General features: G+C 41.8%; 8 non-coding genes across 8 annotated transcripts; all 8 read left to right on the top strand.

Moving 5' to 3' along the window:
- Window positions 1-720: 720 nt before the first annotated feature.
- Window positions 721-792, top strand: TRNAE-CUC (transfer RNA glutamic acid (anticodon CUC)). Its single transcript has one exon. It is a non-coding gene; the product is annotated as a tRNA-Glu (tRNA).
- Window positions 793-2,413: 1,621 nt separating this feature from the next.
- TRNAE-CUC (transfer RNA glutamic acid (anticodon CUC)) lies at window positions 2,414-2,485 on the top strand. Its single transcript has one exon. It is a non-coding gene; the product is annotated as a tRNA-Glu (tRNA).
- A 1,621-nt stretch (window positions 2,486-4,106) lies between these two features.
- TRNAE-CUC (transfer RNA glutamic acid (anticodon CUC)) lies at window positions 4,107-4,178 on the top strand. The gene has a single exon. It is a non-coding gene; the product is annotated as a tRNA-Glu (tRNA).
- Window positions 4,179-5,799: 1,621 nt separating this feature from the next.
- Window positions 5,800-5,871, top strand: TRNAE-CUC (transfer RNA glutamic acid (anticodon CUC)). Its single transcript has one exon. It is a non-coding gene; the product is annotated as a tRNA-Glu (tRNA).
- A 1,621-nt stretch (window positions 5,872-7,492) lies between these two features.
- TRNAE-CUC (transfer RNA glutamic acid (anticodon CUC)) lies at window positions 7,493-7,564 on the top strand. Its single transcript has one exon. It is a non-coding gene; the product is annotated as a tRNA-Glu (tRNA).
- A 1,620-nt stretch (window positions 7,565-9,184) lies between these two features.
- On the top strand, window positions 9,185-9,256 carry TRNAE-CUC (transfer RNA glutamic acid (anticodon CUC)). The gene has a single exon. It is a non-coding gene; the product is annotated as a tRNA-Glu (tRNA).
- Window positions 9,257-10,877: 1,621 nt separating this feature from the next.
- TRNAE-CUC (transfer RNA glutamic acid (anticodon CUC)) lies at window positions 10,878-10,949 on the top strand. Its single transcript has one exon. It is a non-coding gene; the product is annotated as a tRNA-Glu (tRNA).
- A 1,621-nt stretch (window positions 10,950-12,570) lies between these two features.
- On the top strand, window positions 12,571-12,642 carry TRNAE-CUC (transfer RNA glutamic acid (anticodon CUC)). The gene has a single exon. It is a non-coding gene; the product is annotated as a tRNA-Glu (tRNA).
- Window positions 12,643-17,655: the final 5,013 nt, after the last annotated feature.

The raw sequence follows: 17,655 nt of genomic DNA, 5'->3' as shown, positions 1-17,655 counted from the left end.
GTGAGAATCGAACTCACGACCTTCAGATTACGAGACTGACGCGCTACCTGCTGCGCTAACGAGGCAAGATGCATGTAATAATCTGCGGAAGTTGCTTGTGCAAAGCAGTACACCTCTTTTTTTTCATATTGTAAGTGAGCTGGCAGTACATCTTCTCCCGTATGGTCTAGCGCTTAGGATTCCTGGTTTTCACCCAGGTGGCCTGGGTTCGACTCCCGGTATGGAAACGCATCCTTTTCTACACCGTTGCCAACATTCAAAGACTGACGTGTGTTTTTAAAACAAACGTATTTCAGGTAGGATTTGTTTTTTTCAGGCAAAAATGCTGAACGCCCGCGTTTTGGCACTTCATTCTGACCCTTCACGCAAGATTCAATTTGGATTCGTAGCTCAACTCATTCTCAACCACCCCTTTTTACACCAAAGTGTCAAGAGACTCAACAACTCATGGGTCCTGTAAGTTATTTGGATTCCCATTTCCTTTCTAATGGAAAACGTAGAATTGAATGGAAAAGTTCTAAGTTGGTGACAAAATCTCTCGAGAAAAGGAGGGAACAGTGCCCCGTGTGAGGCTCAAACTCACAACCTTCAGATTACGAGACTGACGCACTACCTACTGCGCTAACGAAGCAAGTTGCACCTGCAGATCTGCAGAAGTTTATTGTGCATAGCAGAAAACTTATTTTTTTCATAATGTCACTGAGACGTTAGCGCATCTTTTCCCATATGGTCTAGCGGTTAGGATTCCTGGTTCTCACCCAGGTGGCCCGGGTTCGACTCCCGGTATGGGAATGCACCTTTATCTTAGCTACTGCCACCATTCAAAGACTGACGCGTGTTTTTCAATCAAAAATGTTTCTGGTAGATTTTCACTTTGCAACAAAAATACTTAACATTGGCGATGCATTATGACTTTTGCAAAAGATTTCCTTTTGTTTCATAGCTTAAGCCTTTTTCAACTACACAGTTTTACACAAAAGTGTCAAGGGACTCAACAAGCCATGTGTCCTGTCAGTCATTAGGGCTCCCATGTTCTTTCTAATCGGAAACAGTTTAGAACTGAATTGGAAAGTTCAGAGTTAGTGACAAAATCTCTTGAGAAAAGGAGGATGGCACTTGTGAGCAAAAAACTCATGATCTTCAAATTATTCAACTGACGTGCCAAAAACCTTGACCATGTAGCGTGTTTTAGCTCTTGTAATGTTTATGTTTTGTATTCAAAGCAAAACACTCTTTTTTTTTTTTTTTTTTTTTACACCTGTCTTGCTGTTTACTGTACTGCTTACACCATGTGGAGAAAGACTTAGTTAGTATTCCTGGTTGACTGGTTCAATTCCTGCTATGGGAGAGACTTTTTTTTGGGACTAGTGTCCACATTCCAAAGCCGACACGTGCCTTGCAGACAGAATCAGTTTAGGATGGAACTGCTCTTTGCTGCCAAAAATGCAGACCACCAGATTTTTTGGATATTTATTTGCACAAAAGCTTATTTGATGTCATATCTCAAACCATTCATATCTCTCACTTTTAATTCCTGGGTGTTAAGGGACTCAACAAGCCTTTATCCCTGTCTGTCATTGGAGCTCCCCTTCCATCAATTGGTGATGTTTTGTTACTGAATGGAAAAGAGCTGTGACTCTCTAGCCAAGATAGTGGCAAAATCAGTTACGGAAACAAGGTACCAGTGCCCCATGTGAGAATCGAACTCACGACCTTCAGATTACGAGACTGACGCGCTACCTGCTGCGCTAACGAGGCAAGATGCATGTAATAATCTGCGGAAGTTGCTTGTGCAAAGCAGTACACCTCTTTTTTTTCATATTGTAAGTGAGCTGGCAGTACATCTTCTCCCGTATGGTCTAGCGCTTAGGATTCCTGGTTTTCACCCAGGTGGCCTGGGTTCGACTCCCGGTATGGAAACGCATCCTTTTCTACACCGTTGCCAACATTCAAAGACTGACGTGTGTTTTTAAAACAAACGTATTTCAGGTAGGATTTGTTTTTTTCAGGCAAAAATGCTGAACGCCCGCGTTTTGGCACTTCATTCTGACCCTTCACGCAAGATTCAATTTGGATTCGTAGCTCAACTCATTCTCAACCACCCCTTTTTACACCAAAGTGTCAAGAGACTCAACAACTCATGGGTCCTGTAAGTTATTTGGATTCCCATTTCCTTTCTAATGGAAAACGTAGAATTGAATGGAAAAGTTCTAAGTTGGTGACAAAATCTCTCGAGAAAAGGAGGGAACAGTGCCCCGTGTGAGGCTCAAACTCACAACCTTCAGATTACGAGACTGACGCACTACCTACTGCGCTAACGAAGCAAGTTGCACCTGCAGATCTGCAGAAGTTTATTGTGCATAGCAGAAAACTTATTTTTTTCATAATGTCACTGAGACGTTAGCGCATCTTTTCCCATATGGTCTAGCGGTTAGGATTCCTGGTTCTCACCCAGGTGGCCCGGGTTCGACTCCCGGTATGGGAATGCACCTTTATCTTAGCTACTGCCACCATTCAAAGACTGACGCGTGTTTTTCAATCAAAAATGTTTCTGGTAGATTTTCACTTTGCAACAAAAATACTTAACATTGGCGATGCATTATGACTTTTGCAAAAGATTTCCTTTTGTTTCATAGCTTAAGCCTTTTTCAACTACACAGTTTTACACAAAAGTGTCAAGGGACTCAACAAGCCATGTGTCCTGTCAGTCATTAGGGCTCCCATGTTCTTTCTAATCGGAAACAGTTTAGAACTGAATTGGAAAGTTCAGAGTTAGTGACAAAATCTCTTGAGAAAAGGAGGATGGCACTTGTGAGCAAAAAACTCATGATCTTCAAATTATTCAACTGACGTGCCAAAAACCTTGACCATGTAGCGTGTTTTAGCTCTTGTAATGTTTATGTTTTGTATTCAAAGCAAAACACTCTTTTTTTTTTTTTTTTTTTTTACACCTGTCTTGCTGTTTACTGTACTGCTTACACCATGTGGAGAAAGACTTAGTTAGTATTCCTGGTTGACTGGTTCAATTCCTGCTATGGGAGAGACTTTTTTTTGGGACTAGTGTCCACATTCCAAAGCCGACACGTGCCTTGCAGACAGAATCAGTTTAGGATGGAACTGCTCTTTGCTGCCAAAAATGCAGACCACCAGATTTTTTGGATATTTATTTGCACAAAAGCTTATTTGATGTCATATCTCAAACCATTCATATCTCTCACTTTTAATTCCTGGGTGTTAAGGGACTCAACAAGCCTTTATCCCTGTCTGTCATTGGAGCTCCCCTTCCATCAATTGGTGATGTTTTGTTACTGAATGGAAAAGAGCTGTGACTCTCTAGCCAAGATAGTGGCAAAATCAGTTACGGAAACAAGGTACCAGTGCCCCATGTGAGAATCGAACTCACGACCTTCAGATTACGAGACTGACGCGCTACCTGCTGCGCTAACGAGGCAAGATGCATGTAATAATCTGCGGAAGTTGCTTGTGCAAAGCAGTACACCTCTTTTTTTTCATATTGTAAGTGAGCTGGCAGTACATCTTCTCCCGTATGGTCTAGCGCTTAGGATTCCTGGTTTTCACCCAGGTGGCCTGGGTTCGACTCCCGGTATGGAAACGCATCCTTTTCTACACCGTTGCCAACATTCAAAGACTGACGTGTGTTTTTAAAACAAACGTATTTCAGGTAGGATTTGTTTTTTTCAGGCAAAAATGCTGAACGCCCGCGTTTTGGCACTTCATTCTGACCCTTCACGCAAGATTCAATTTGGATTCGTAGCTCAACTCATTCTCAACCACCCCTTTTTACACCAAAGTGTCAAGAGACTCAACAACTCATGGGTCCTGTAAGTTATTTGGATTCCCATTTCCTTTCTAATGGAAAACGTAGAATTGAATGGAAAAGTTCTAAGTTGGTGACAAAATCTCTCGAGAAAAGGAGGGAACAGTGCCCCGTGTGAGGCTCAAACTCACAACCTTCAGATTACGAGACTGACGCACTACCTACTGCGCTAACGAAGCAAGTTGCACCTGCAGATCTGCAGAAGTTTATTGTGCATAGCAGAAAACTTATTTTTTTCATAATGTCACTGAGACGTTAGCGCATCTTTTCCCATATGGTCTAGCGGTTAGGATTCCTGGTTCTCACCCAGGTGGCCCGGGTTCGACTCCCGGTATGGGAATGCACCTTTATCTTAGCTACTGCCACCATTCAAAGACTGACGCGTGTTTTTCAATCAAAAATGTTTCTGGTAGATTTTCACTTTGCAACAAAAATACTTAACATTGGCGATGCATTATGACTTTTGCAAAAGATTTCCTTTTGTTTCATAGCTTAAGCCTTTTTCAACTACACAGTTTTACACAAAAGTGTCAAGGGACTCAACAAGCCATGTGTCCTGTCAGTCATTAGGGCTCCCATGTTCTTTCTAATCGGAAACAGTTTAGAACTGAATTGGAAAGTTCAGAGTTAGTGACAAAATCTCTTGAGAAAAGGAGGATGGCACTTGTGAGCAAAAAACTCATGATCTTCAAATTATTCAACTGACGTGCCAAAAACCTTGACCATGTAGCGTGTTTTAGCTCTTGTAATGTTTATGTTTTGTATTCAAAGCAAAACACTCTTTTTTTTTTTTTTTTTTTTTACACCTGTCTTGCTGTTTACTGTACTGCTTACACCATGTGGAGAAAGACTTAGTTAGTATTCCTGGTTGACTGGTTCAATTCCTGCTATGGGAGAGACTTTTTTTTGGGACTAGTGTCCACATTCCAAAGCCGACACGTGCCTTGCAGACAGAATCAGTTTAGGATGGAACTGCTCTTTGCTGCCAAAAATGCAGACCACCAGATTTTTTGGATATTTATTTGCACAAAAGCTTATTTGATGTCATATCTCAAACCATTCATATCTCTCACTTTTAATTCCTGGGTGTTAAGGGACTCAACAAGCCTTTATCCCTGTCTGTCATTGGAGCTCCCCTTCCATCAATTGGTGATGTTTTGTTACTGAATGGAAAAGAGCTGTGACTCTCTAGCCAAGATAGTGGCAAAATCAGTTACGGAAACAAGGTACCAGTGCCCCATGTGAGAATCGAACTCACGACCTTCAGATTACGAGACTGACGCGCTACCTGCTGCGCTAACGAGGCAAGATGCATGTAATAATCTGCGGAAGTTGCTTGTGCAAAGCAGTACACCTCTTTTTTTTCATATTGTAAGTGAGCTGGCAGTACATCTTCTCCCGTATGGTCTAGCGCTTAGGATTCCTGGTTTTCACCCAGGTGGCCTGGGTTCGACTCCCGGTATGGAAACGCATCCTTTTCTACACCGTTGCCAACATTCAAAGACTGACGTGTGTTTTTAAAACAAACGTATTTCAGGTAGGATTTGTTTTTTTCAGGCAAAAATGCTGAACGCCCGCGTTTTGGCACTTCATTCTGACCCTTCACGCAAGATTCAATTTGGATTCGTAGCTCAACTCATTCTCAACCACCCCTTTTTACACCAAAGTGTCAAGAGACTCAACAACTCATGGGTCCTGTAAGTTATTTGGATTCCCATTTCCTTTCTAATGGAAAACGTAGAATTGAATGGAAAAGTTCTAAGTTGGTGACAAAATCTCTCGAGAAAAGGAGGGAACAGTGCCCCGTGTGAGGCTCAAACTCACAACCTTCAGATTACGAGACTGACGCACTACCTACTGCGCTAACGAAGCAAGTTGCACCTGCAGATCTGCAGAAGTTTATTGTGCATAGCAGAAAACTTATTTTTTTCATAATGTCACTGAGACGTTAGCGTATCTTTTCCCATATGGTCTAGCGGTTAGGATTCCTGGTTCTCACCCAGGTGGCCCGGGTTCGACTCCCGGTATGGGAATGCACCTTTATCTTAGCTACTGCCACCATTCAAAGACTGACGCGTGTTTTTCAATCAAAAATGTTTCTGGTAGATTTTCACTTTGCAACAAAAATACTTAACATTGGCGATGCATTATGACTTTTGCAAAAGATTTCCTTTTGTTTCATAGCTTAAGCCTTTTTCAACTACACAGTTTTACACAAAAGTGTCAAGGGACTCAACAAGCCATGTGTCCTGTCAGTCATTAGGGCTCCCATGTTCTTTCTAATCGGAAACAGTTTAGAACTGAATTGGAAAGTTCAGAGTTAGTGACAAAATCTCTTGAGAAAAGGAGGATGGCACTTGTGAGCAAAAAACTCATGATCTTCAAATTATTCAACTGACGTGCCAAAAACCTTGACCATGTAGCGTGTTTTAGCTCTTGTAATGTTTATGTTTTGTATTCAAAGCAAAACACTCTTTTTTTTTTTTTTTTTTTTTACACCTGTCTTGCTGTTTACTGTACTGCTTACACCATGTGGAGAAAGACTTAGTTAGTATTCCTGGTTGACTGGTTCAATTCCTGCTATGGGAGAGACTTTTTTTTGGGACTAGTGTCCACATTCCAAAGCCGACACGTGCCTTGCAGACAGAATCAGTTTAGGTTGGAACTGCTCTTTGCTGCCAAAAATGCAGACCACCAGATTTTTTGGATATTTATTTGCACAAAAGCTTATTTGATGTCATATCTCAAACCATTCATATCTCTCACTTTTAATTCCTGGGTGTTAAGGGACTCAACAAGCCTTTATCCCTGTCTGTCATTGGAGCTCCCCTTCCATCAATTGGTGATGTTTTGTTACTGAATGGAAAAGAGCTGTGACTCTCTAGCCAAGATAGTGGCAAAATCAGTTACGGAAACAAGGTACCAGTGCCCCATGTGAGAATCGAACTCACGACCTTCAGATTACGAGACTGACGCGCTACCTGCTGCGCTAACGAGGCAAGATGCATGTAATAATCTGCGGAAGTTGCTTGTGCAAAGCAGTACACCTCTTTTTTTTCATATTGTAAGTGAGCTGGCAGTACATCTTCTCCCGTATGGTCTAGCGCTTAGGATTCCTGGTTTTCACCCAGGTGGCCTGGGTTCGACTCCCGGTATGGAAACGCATCCTTTTCTACACCGTTGCCAACATTCAAAGACTGACGTGTGTTTTTAAAACAAACGTATTTCAGGTAGGATTTGTTTTTTTCAGGCAAAAATGCTGAACGCCCGCGTTTTGGCACTTCATTCTGACCCTTCACGCAAGATTCAATTTGGATTCGTAGCTCAACTCATTCTCAACCACCCCTTTTTACACCAAAGTGTCAAGAGACTCAACAACTCATGGGTCCTGTAAGTTATTTGGATTCCCATTTCCTTTCTAATGGAAAACGTAGAATTGAATGGAAAAGTTCTAAGTTGGTGACAAAATCTCTCGAGAAAAGGAGGGAACAGTGCCCCGTGTGAGGCTCAAACTCACAACCTTCAGATTACGAGACTGACGCACTACCTACTGCGCTAACGAAGCAAGTTGCACCTGCAGATCTGCAGAAGTTTATTGTGCATAGCAGAAAACTTATTTTTTTCATAATGTCACTGAGACGTTAGCGCATCTTTTCCCATATGGTCTAGCGGTTAGGATTCCTGGTTCTCACCCAGGTGGCCCGGGTTCGACTCCCGGTATGGGAATGCACCTTTATCTTAGCTACTGCCACCATTCAAAGACTGACGCGTGTTTTTCAATCAAAAATGTTTCTGGTAGATTTTCACTTTGCAACAAAAATACTTAATATTGGCGATGCATTATGACTTTTGCAAAAGATTTCCTTTTGTTTCATAGCTTAAGCCTTTTTCAACTACACAGTTTTACACAAAAGTGTCAAGGGACTCAACAAGCCATGTGTCCTGTCAGTCATTAGGGCTCCCATGTTCTTTCTAATCGGAAACAGTTTAGAACTGAATTGGAAAGTTCAGAGTTAGTGACAAAATCTCTTGAGAAAAGGAGGATGGCACTTGTGAGCAAAAAACTCATGATCTTCAAATTATTCAACTGACGTGCCAAAAACCTTGACCATGTAGCGTGTTTTAGCTCTTGTAATGTTTATGTTTTGTATTCAAAGCAAAACACTCTTTTTTTTTTTTTTTTTTTTACACCTGTCTTGCTGTTTACTGTACTGCTTACACCATGTGGAGAAAGACTTAGTTAGTATTCCTGGTTGACTGGTTCAATTCCTGCTATGGGAGAGACTTTTTTTTGGGACTAGTGTCCACATTCCAAAGCCGACACGTGCCTTGCAGACAGAATCAGTTTAGGTTGGAACTGCTCTTTGCTGCCAAAAATGCAGACCACCAGATTTTTTGGATATTTATTTGCACAAAAGCTTATTTGATGTCATATCTCAAACCATTCATATCTCTCACTTTTAATTCCTGGGTGTTAAGGGACTCAACAAGCCTTTATCCCTGTCTGTCATTGGAGCTCCCCTTCCATCAATTGGTGATGTTTTGTTACTGAATGGAAAAGAGCTGTGACTCTCTAGCCAAGATAGTGGCAAAATCAGTTACGGAAACAAGGTACCAGTGCCCCATGTGAGAATCGAACTCACGACCTTCAGATTACGAGACTGACGCGCTACCTGCTGCGCTAACGAGGCAAGATGCATGTAATAATCTGCGGAAGTTGCTTGTGCAAAGCAGTACACCTCTTTTTTTTCATATTGTAAGTGAGCTGGCAGTACATCTTCTCCCGTATGGTCTAGCGCTTAGGATTCCTGGTTTTCACCCAGGTGGCCTGGGTTCGACTCCCGGTATGGAAACGCATCCTTTTCTACACCGTTGCCAACATTCAAAGACTGACGTGTGTTTTTAAAACAAACGTATTTCAGGTAGGATTTGTTTTTTTCAGGCAAAAATGCTGAACGCCCGCGTTTTGGCACTTCATTCTGACCCTTCACGCAAGATTCAATTTGGATTCGTAGCTCAACTCATTCTCAACCACCCCTTTTTACACCAAAGTGTCAAGAGACTCAACAACTCATGGGTCCTGTAAGTTATTTGGATTCCCATTTCCTTTCTAATGGAAAACGTAGAATTGAATGGAAAAGTTCTAAGTTGGTGACAAAATCTCTCGAGAAAAGGAGGGAACAGTGCCCCGTGTGAGGCTCAAACTCACAACCTTCAGATTACGAGACTGACGCACTACCTACTGCGCTAACGAAGCAAGTTGCACCTGCAGATCTGCAGAAGTTTATTGTGCATAGCAGAAAACTTATTTTTTTCATAATGTCACTGAGACGTTAGCGCATCTTTTCCCATATGGTCTAGCGGTTAGGATTCCTGGTTCTCACCCAGGTGGCCCGGGTTCGACTCCCGGTATGGGAATGCACCTTTATCTTAGCTACTGCCACCATTCAAAGACTGACGCGTGTTTTTCAATCAAAAATGTTTCTGGTAGATTTTCACTTTGCAACAAAAATACTTAACATTGGCGATGCATTATGACTTTTGCAAAAGATTTCCTTTTGTTTCATAGCTTAAGCCTTTTTCAACTACACAGTTTTACACAAAAGTGTCAAGGGACTCAACAAGCCATGTGTCCTGTCAGTCATTAGGGCTCCCATGTTCTTTCTAATCGGAAACAGTTTAGAACTGAATTGGAAAGTTCAGAGTTAGTGACAAAATCTCTTGAGAAAAGGAGGATGGCACTTGTGAGCAAAAAACTCATGATCTTCAAATTATTCAACTGACGTGCCAAAAACCTTGACCATGTAGCGTGTTTTAGCTCTTGTAATGTTTATGTTTTGTATTCAAAGCAAAACACTCTTTTTTTTTTTTTTTTTTTTTACACCTGTCTTGCTGTTTACTGTACTGCTTACACCATGTGGAGAAAGACTTAGTTAGTATTCCTGGTTGACTGGTTCAATTCCTGCTATGGGAGAGACTTTTTTTTGGGACTAGTGTCCACATTCCAAAGCCGACACGTGCCTTGCAGACAGAATCAGTTTAGGTTGGAACTGCTCTTTGCTGCCAAAAATGCAGACCACCAGATTTTTTGGATATTTATTTGCACAAAAGCTTATTTGATGTCATATCTCAAACCATTCATATCTCTCACTTTTAATTCCTGGGTGTTAAGGGACTCAACAAGCCTTTATCCCTGTCTGTCATTGGAGCTCCCCTTCCATCAATTGGTGATGTTTTGTTACTGAATGGAAAAGAGCTGTGACTCTCTAGCCAAGATAGTGGCAAAATCAGTTACGGAAACAAGGTACCAGTGCCCCATGTGAGAATCGAACTCACGACCTTCAGATTACGAGACTGACGCGCTACCTGCTGCGCTAACGAGGCAAGATGCATGTAATAATCTGCGGAAGTTGCTTGTGCAAAGCAGTACACCTCTTTTTTTTCATATTGTAAGTGAGCTGGCAGTACATCTTCTCCCGTATGGTCTAGCGCTTAGGATTCCTGGTTTTCACCCAGGTGGCCTGGGTTCGACTCCCGGTATGGAAACGCATCCTTTTCTACACCGTTGCCAACATTCAAAGACTGACGTGTGTTTTTAAAACAAACGTATTTCAGGTAGGATTTGTTTTTTTCAGGCAAAAATGCTGAACGCCCGCGTTTTGGCACTTCATTCTGACACTTCACGCAAGATTCAATTTGGATTCGTAGCTCAACTCATTCTCAACCACCCCTTTTTACACCAAAGTGTCAAGAGACTCAACAACTCATGGGTCCTGTAAGTTATTTGGATTCCCATTTCCTTTCTAATGGAAAACGTAGAATTGAATGGAAAAGTTCTAAGTTGGTGACAAAATCTCTCGAGAAAAGGAGGGAACAGTGCCCCGTGTGAGGCTCAAACTCACAACCTTCAGATTACGAGACTGACGCACTACCTACTGCGCTAACGAAGCAAGTTGCACCTGCAGATCTGCAGAAGTTTATTGTGCATAGCAGAAAACTTATTTTTTTCATAATGTCACTGAGACGTTAGCGCATCTTTTCCCATATGGTCTAGCGGTTAGGATTCCTGGTTCTCACCCAGGTGGCCCGGGTTCGACTCCCGGTATGGGAATGCACCTTTATCTTAGCTACTGCCACCATTCAAAGACTGACGCGTGTTTTTCAATCAAAAATGTTTCTGGTAGATTTTCACTTTGCAACAAAAATACTTAACATTGGCGATGCATTATGACTTTTGCAAAAGATTTCCTTTTGTTTTATAGCTTAAGCCTTTTTCAACTACACAGTTTTACACAAAAGTGTCAAGGGACTCAACAAGCCATGTGTCCTGTCAGTCATTAGGGCTCCCATGTTCTTTCTAATCGGAAACAGTTTAGAACTGAATTGGAAAGTTCAGAGTTAGTGACAAAATCTCTTGAGAAAAGGAGGATGGCACTTGTGAGCAAAAAACTCATGATCTTCAAATTATTCAACTGACGTGCCAAAAACCTTGACCATGTAGCGTGTTTTAGCTCTTGTAATGTTTATGTTTTGTATTCAAAGCAAAACACTCTTTTTTTTTTTTTTTTTTTTTACACCTGTCTTGCTGTTTACTGTACTGCTTACACCATGTGGAGAAAGACTTAGTTAGTATTCCTGGTTGACTGGTTCAATTCCTGCTATGGGAGAGACTTTTTTTTGGGACTAGTGTCCACATTCCAAAGCCGACACGTGCCTTGCAGACAGAATCAGTTTAGGTTGGAACTGCTCTTTGCTGCCAAAAATGCAGACCACCAGATTTTTTGGATATTTATTTGCACAAAAGCTTATTTGATGTCATATCTCAAACCATTCATATCTCTCACTTTTAATTCCTGGGTGTTAAGGGACTCAACAAGCCTTTATCCCTGTCTGTCATTGGAGCTCCCCTTCCATCAATTGGTGATGTTTTGTTACTGAATGGAAAAGAGCTGTGACTCTCTAGCCAAGATAGTGGCAAAATCAGTTACGGAAACAAGGTACCAGTGCCCCATGTGAGAATCGAACTCACGACCTTCAGATTACGAGACTGACGCGCTACCTGCTGCGCTAACGAGGCAAGATGCATGTAATAATCTGCGGAAGTTGCTTGTGCAAAGCAGTACACCTCTTTTTTTTCATATTGTAAGTGAGCTGGCAGTACATCTTCTCCCGTATGGTCTAGCGCTTAGGATTCCTGGTTTTCACCCAGGTGGCCTGGGTTCGACTCCCGGTATGGAAACGCATCCTTTTCTACACCGTTGCCAACATTCAAAGACTGACGTGTGTTTTTAAAACAAACGTATTTCAGGTAGGATTTGTTTTTTTCAGGCAAAAATGCTGAACGCCCGCGTTTTGGCACTTCATTCTGACCCTTCACGCAAGATTCAATTTGGATTCGTAGCTCAACTCATTCTCAACCACCCCTTTTTACACCAAAGTGTCAAGAGACTCAACAACTCATGGGTCCTGTAAGTTATTTGGATTCCCATTTCCTTTCTAATGGAAAACGTAGAATTGAATGGAAAAGTTCTAAGTTGGTGACAAAATCTCTCGAGAAAAGGAGGGAACAGTGCCCCGTGTGAGGCTCAAACTCACAACCTTCAGATTACGAGACTGACGCACTACCTACTGCGCTAACGAAGCAAGTTGCACCTGCAGATCTGCAGAAGTTTATTGTGCATAGCAGAAAACTTATTTTTTTCATAATGTCACTGAGACGTTAGCGCATCTTTTCCCATATGGTCTAGCGGTTAGGATTCCTGGTTCTCACCCAGGTGGCCCGGGTTCGACTCCCGGTATGGGAATGCACCTTTATCTTAGCTACTGCCACCATTCAAAGACTGACGCGTGTTTTTCAATCAAAAATGTTTCTGGTAGATTTTCACTTTGCAACAAAAATACTTAACATTGGCGATGCATTATGACTTTTGCAAAAGATTTCCTTTTGTTTCATAGCTTAAGCCTTTTTCAACTACACAGTTTTACACAAAAGTGTCAAGGGACTCAACAAGCCATGTGTCCTGTCAGTCATTAGGGCTCCCATGTTCTTTCTAATCGGAAACAGTTTAGAACTGAATTGGAAAGTTCAGAGTTAGTGACAAAATCTCTTGAGAAAAGGAGGATGGCACTTGTGAGCAAAAAACTCATGATCTTCAAATTATTCAACTGACGTGCCAAAAACCTTGACCATGTAGCGTGTTTTAGCTCTTGTAATGTTTATGTTTTGTATTCAAAGCAAAACACTCTTTTTTTTTTTTTTTTTTTTTACACCTGTCTTGCTGTTTACTGTACTGCTTACACCATGTGGAGAAAGACTTAGTTAGTATTCCTGGTTGACTGGTTCAATTCCTGCTATGGGAGAGACTTTTTTTGGGACTAGTGTCCACATTCCAAAGCCGACACGTGCCTTGCAGACAGAATCAGTTTAGGTTGGAACTGCTCTTTGCTGCCAAAAATGCAGACCACCAGATTTTTTGGATATTTATTTGCACAAAAGCTTATTTGATGTCATATCTCAAACCATTCATATCTCTCACTTTTAATTCCTGGGTGTTAAGGGACTCAACAAGCCTTTATCCCTGTCTGTCATTGGAGCTCCCCTTCCATCAATTGGTGATGTTTTGTTACTGAATGGAAAAGAGCTGTGACTCTCTAGCCAAGATAGTGGCAAAATCAGTTACGGAAACAAGGTACCAGTGCCCCATGTGAGAATCGAACTCACGACCTTCAGATTACGAGACTGACGCGCTACCTGCTGCGCTAACGAGGCAAGATGCATGCAATAATCTGCGGAAGTTGCTTGTGCAAAGCAGTACACCTCTTTTTTTTCATATTGTAAGTGAGCTGGCAGTACATCTTCTCCCGTATGGTCTAGCGCTTAGGATTCCTGGTTTTCACCCAGGTGGCCTGGGTTCGACTCCCGGTATGGAAACGCATCCTTTTCTACACCGTTGCCAACATTCAAAGACTGACGTGTGTTTTTAAAACAAACGTATTTCAGGTAGGATTTGTTTTTTTCAGGCAAAAATGCTGAACGCCCGCGTTTTGGCACTTCATTCTGACCCTTCACGCAAGATTCAATTTGGATTCGTAGCTCAACTCATTCTCAACCACCCCTTTTTACACCAAAGTGTCAAGAGACTCAACAACTCATGGGTCCTGTAAGTTATTTGGATTCCCATTTCCTTTCTAATGGAAAACGTTGTAGAATTGAATGGAAAAGTTCTAAGTTGGTGACAAAATCTCTCGAGAAAAGGAGGGAACAGTGCCCCGTGTGAGGCTCAAACTCACAACCTTCAGATTACGAGACTGACGCACTACCTACTGCGCTAACGAAGCAAGTTGCACCTGCAGATCTGCAGAAGTTTATTGTGCATAGCAGAAAACTTATTTTTTTCATAATGTCACTGAGACGTTAGCGCATCTTTTCCCATATGGTTTAGCGGTTAGGATTCCTGGTTCTCACCCAGGTGGCCCGGGTTCGACTCCCGGTATGGGAATGCACCTTTATCTTAGCTACTGCCACCATTCAAAGACTGACGCGTGTTTTTCAATCAAAAATGTTTCTGGTAGATTTTCACTTTGCAACAAAAATACTTAACATTGGCGATGCATTATGACTTTTGCAAAAGATTTCCTTTTGTTTCATAGCTTAAGCCTTTTTCAACTACACAGTTTTGCACAAAAGTGTCAAGGGACTCAACAAGCCATGTGTCCTGTCAGTCATTAGGGCTCCCATGTTCTTTCTAATCGGAAACAGTTTAGAACTGAATTGGAAAGTTCAGAGTTAGTGACAAAATCTCTTGAGAAAAGGAGGATGGCACTTGTGAGCAAAAAACTCATGATCTTCAAATTATTCAACTGACGTGCCAAAAACCTTGACCATGTAGCGTGTTTTAGCTCTTGTAATGTTTATGTTTTGTATTCAAAGCAAAACACTCTTTTTTTTTTTTTTTTTTTTTTACACCTGTCTTGCTGTTTACTGTACTGCTTACACCATGTGGAGAAAGACTTAGTTAGTATTCCTGGTTGACTGGTTCAATTCCTGCTATGGGAGAGACTTTTTTTTGGGACTAGTGTCCACATTCCAAAGCCGACACGTGCCTTGCAGACAGAATCAGTTTAGGTTGGAACTGCTCTTTGCTGCCAAAAATGCAGACCACCAGATTTTTTGGATATTTATTTGCACAAAAGCTTATTTGATGTCATATCTCAAACCATTCATATCTCTCACTTTTAATTCCTGGGTGTTAAGGGACTCAACAAGCCTTTATCCCTGTCTGTCATTGGAGCTCCCCTTCCATCAATTGGTGATGTTTTGTTACTGAATGGAAAAGAGCTGTGACTCTCTAGCCAAGATAGTGGCAAAATCAGTTACGGAAACAAGGTACCAGTGCCCCATGTGAGAATCGAACTCACGACCTTCAGATTACGAGACTGACGCGCTACCTGCTGCGCTAACGAGGCAAGATGCATGCAATAATCTGCGGAAGTTGCTTGTGCAAAGCAGTACACCTCTTTTTTTTCATATTGTAAGTGAGCTGGCAGTACATCTTCTCCCGTATGGTCTAGCGCTTAGGATTCCTGGTTTTCACCCAGGTGGCCTGGGTTCGACTCCCGGTATGGAAACGCATCCTTTTCTACACCGTTGCCAACATTCAAAGACTGACGTGTGTTTTTAAAACAAACGTATTTCAGGTAGGATTTGTTTTTTTCAGGCAAAAATGCTGAACGCCCGCGTTTTGGCACTTCATTCTGACCCTTCACGCAAGATTCAATTTGGATTCGTAGCTCAACTCATTCTCAACCACCCCTTTTTACACCAAAGTGTCAAGAGACTCAACAACTCATGGGTCCTGTAAGTTATTTGGATTCCCATTTCCTTTCTAATGGAAAACGTTGTAGAATTGAATGGAAAAGTTCTAAGTTGGTGACAAAATCTCTCGAGAAAAGGAGGGAACAGTGCCCCGTGTGAGGCTCAAACTCACAACCTTCAGATTACGAGACTGACGCACTACCTACTGCGCTAACGAAGCAAGTTGCACCTGCAGATCTGCAGAAGTTTATTGTGCATAGCAGAAAACTTATTTTTTTCATAATGTCACTGAGACGTTAGCGCATCTTTTCCCATATGGTTTAGCGGTTAGGATTCCTGGTTCTCACCCAGGTGGCCCGGGTTCGACTCCCGGTATGGGAATGCACCTTTATCTTAGCTACTGCCACCATTCAAAGACTGACGCGTGTTTTTCAATCAAAAATGTTTCTGGTAGATTTTCACTTTGCAACAAAAATACTTAACATTGGCGATGCATTATGACTTTTGCAAAAGATTTCCTTTTGTTTCATAGCTTAAGCCTTTTTCAACTACACAGTTTTGCACAAAAGTGTCAAGGGACTCAACAAGCCATGTGTCCTGTCAGTCATTAGGGCTCCCATGTTCTTTCTAATCGGAAACAGTTTAGAACTGAATTGGAAAGTTCAGAGTTAGTGACAAAATCTCTTGAGAAAAGGAGGATGGCACTTGTGAGCAAAAAACTCATGATCTTCAAATTATTCAACTGACGTGCCAAAAACCTTGACCATGTAGCGTGTTTTAGCTCTTGTAATGTTTATGTTTTGTATTCAAAGCAAAACACTCTTTTTTTTTTTTTTTTTTTTTACACCTGTCTTGCTGTTTACTGTACTGCTTACACCATGTGGAGAAAGACTTAGTTAGTATTCCTGGTTGACTGGTTCAATTCCTGCTATGGGAGAGACTTTTTTTTGGGACTAGTGTCCACATTCCAAAGCCGACACGTGCCTTGCAGACAGAATCAGTTTAGGTTGGAACTGCTCTTTGCTGCCAAAAATGCAGACCACCAGATTTTTTGGATATTTATTTGCACAAAAGCTTATTTGATGTCATATCTCAAACCATTCATATCTCTCACTTTTAATTCCTGGGTGTTAAGGGACTCAACAAGCCTTTATCCCTGTCTGTCATTGGAGCTCCCCTTCCATCAATTGGTGATGTTTTGTTACTGAATGGAAAAGAGCTGTGACTCTCTAGCCAAGATAGTGGCAAAATCAGTTACGGAAACAAGGTACCAGTGCCCCATGTGAGAATCGAACTCACGACCTTCAGATTACGAGACTGACGCGCTACCTGCTGCGCTAACGAGGCAAGATGCATGTAATAATCTGCGGAAGTTGCTTGTGCAAAGCAGTACACCTCTTTTTTTTCATATTGTAAGTGAGCTGGCAGTACATCTTCTCCCGTATGGTCTAGCGCTTAGGATTCCTGGTTTTCACCCAGGTGGCCTGGGTTCGACTCCCGGTATGGAAACGCATCCTTTTCTACACCGTTGCCAACATTCAAAGACTGACGTGTGTTTTTAAAACAAACGTATTTCAGGTAGGATTTGTTTTTTTCAGGCAAAAATGCTGAACGCCCGCGTTTTGGCACTTCATTCTGACCCTTCACGCAAGATTCAATTTGGATTCGTAGCTCAACTCATTCTCAACCACCCCTTTTTACACCAAAGTGTCAAGAGACTCAACAACTCATGGGTCCTGTAAGTTATTTGGATTCCCATTTCCTTTCTAATGGAAAACGTAGAATTGAATGGAAAAGTTCTAAGTTGGTGACAAAATCTCTCGAGAAAAGGAGGGAACAGTGCCCCGTGTGAGGCTCAAACTCACAACCTTCAGATTACGAGACTGACGCACTACCTACTGCGCTAACGAAGCAAGTTGCACCTGCAGATCTGCAGAAGTTTATTGTGCATAGCAGAAAACTTATTTTTTTCATAATGTCACTGAGACGTTAGCGCATCTTT

The sequence above is a fragment of the Phyllobates terribilis genome, unplaced genomic scaffold (genome assembly GCF_046119375.1).
Source record: "Phyllobates terribilis strain yellow unplaced genomic scaffold, ASM4611937v1 Scaffold_1042__1_contigs__length_457206, whole genome shotgun sequence".
Classification (NCBI taxonomy): Eukaryota; Metazoa; Chordata; class Amphibia; order Anura; family Dendrobatidae; genus Phyllobates; species Phyllobates terribilis.
This window is presented reverse-complemented; position numbering and strand designations above follow the sequence as displayed.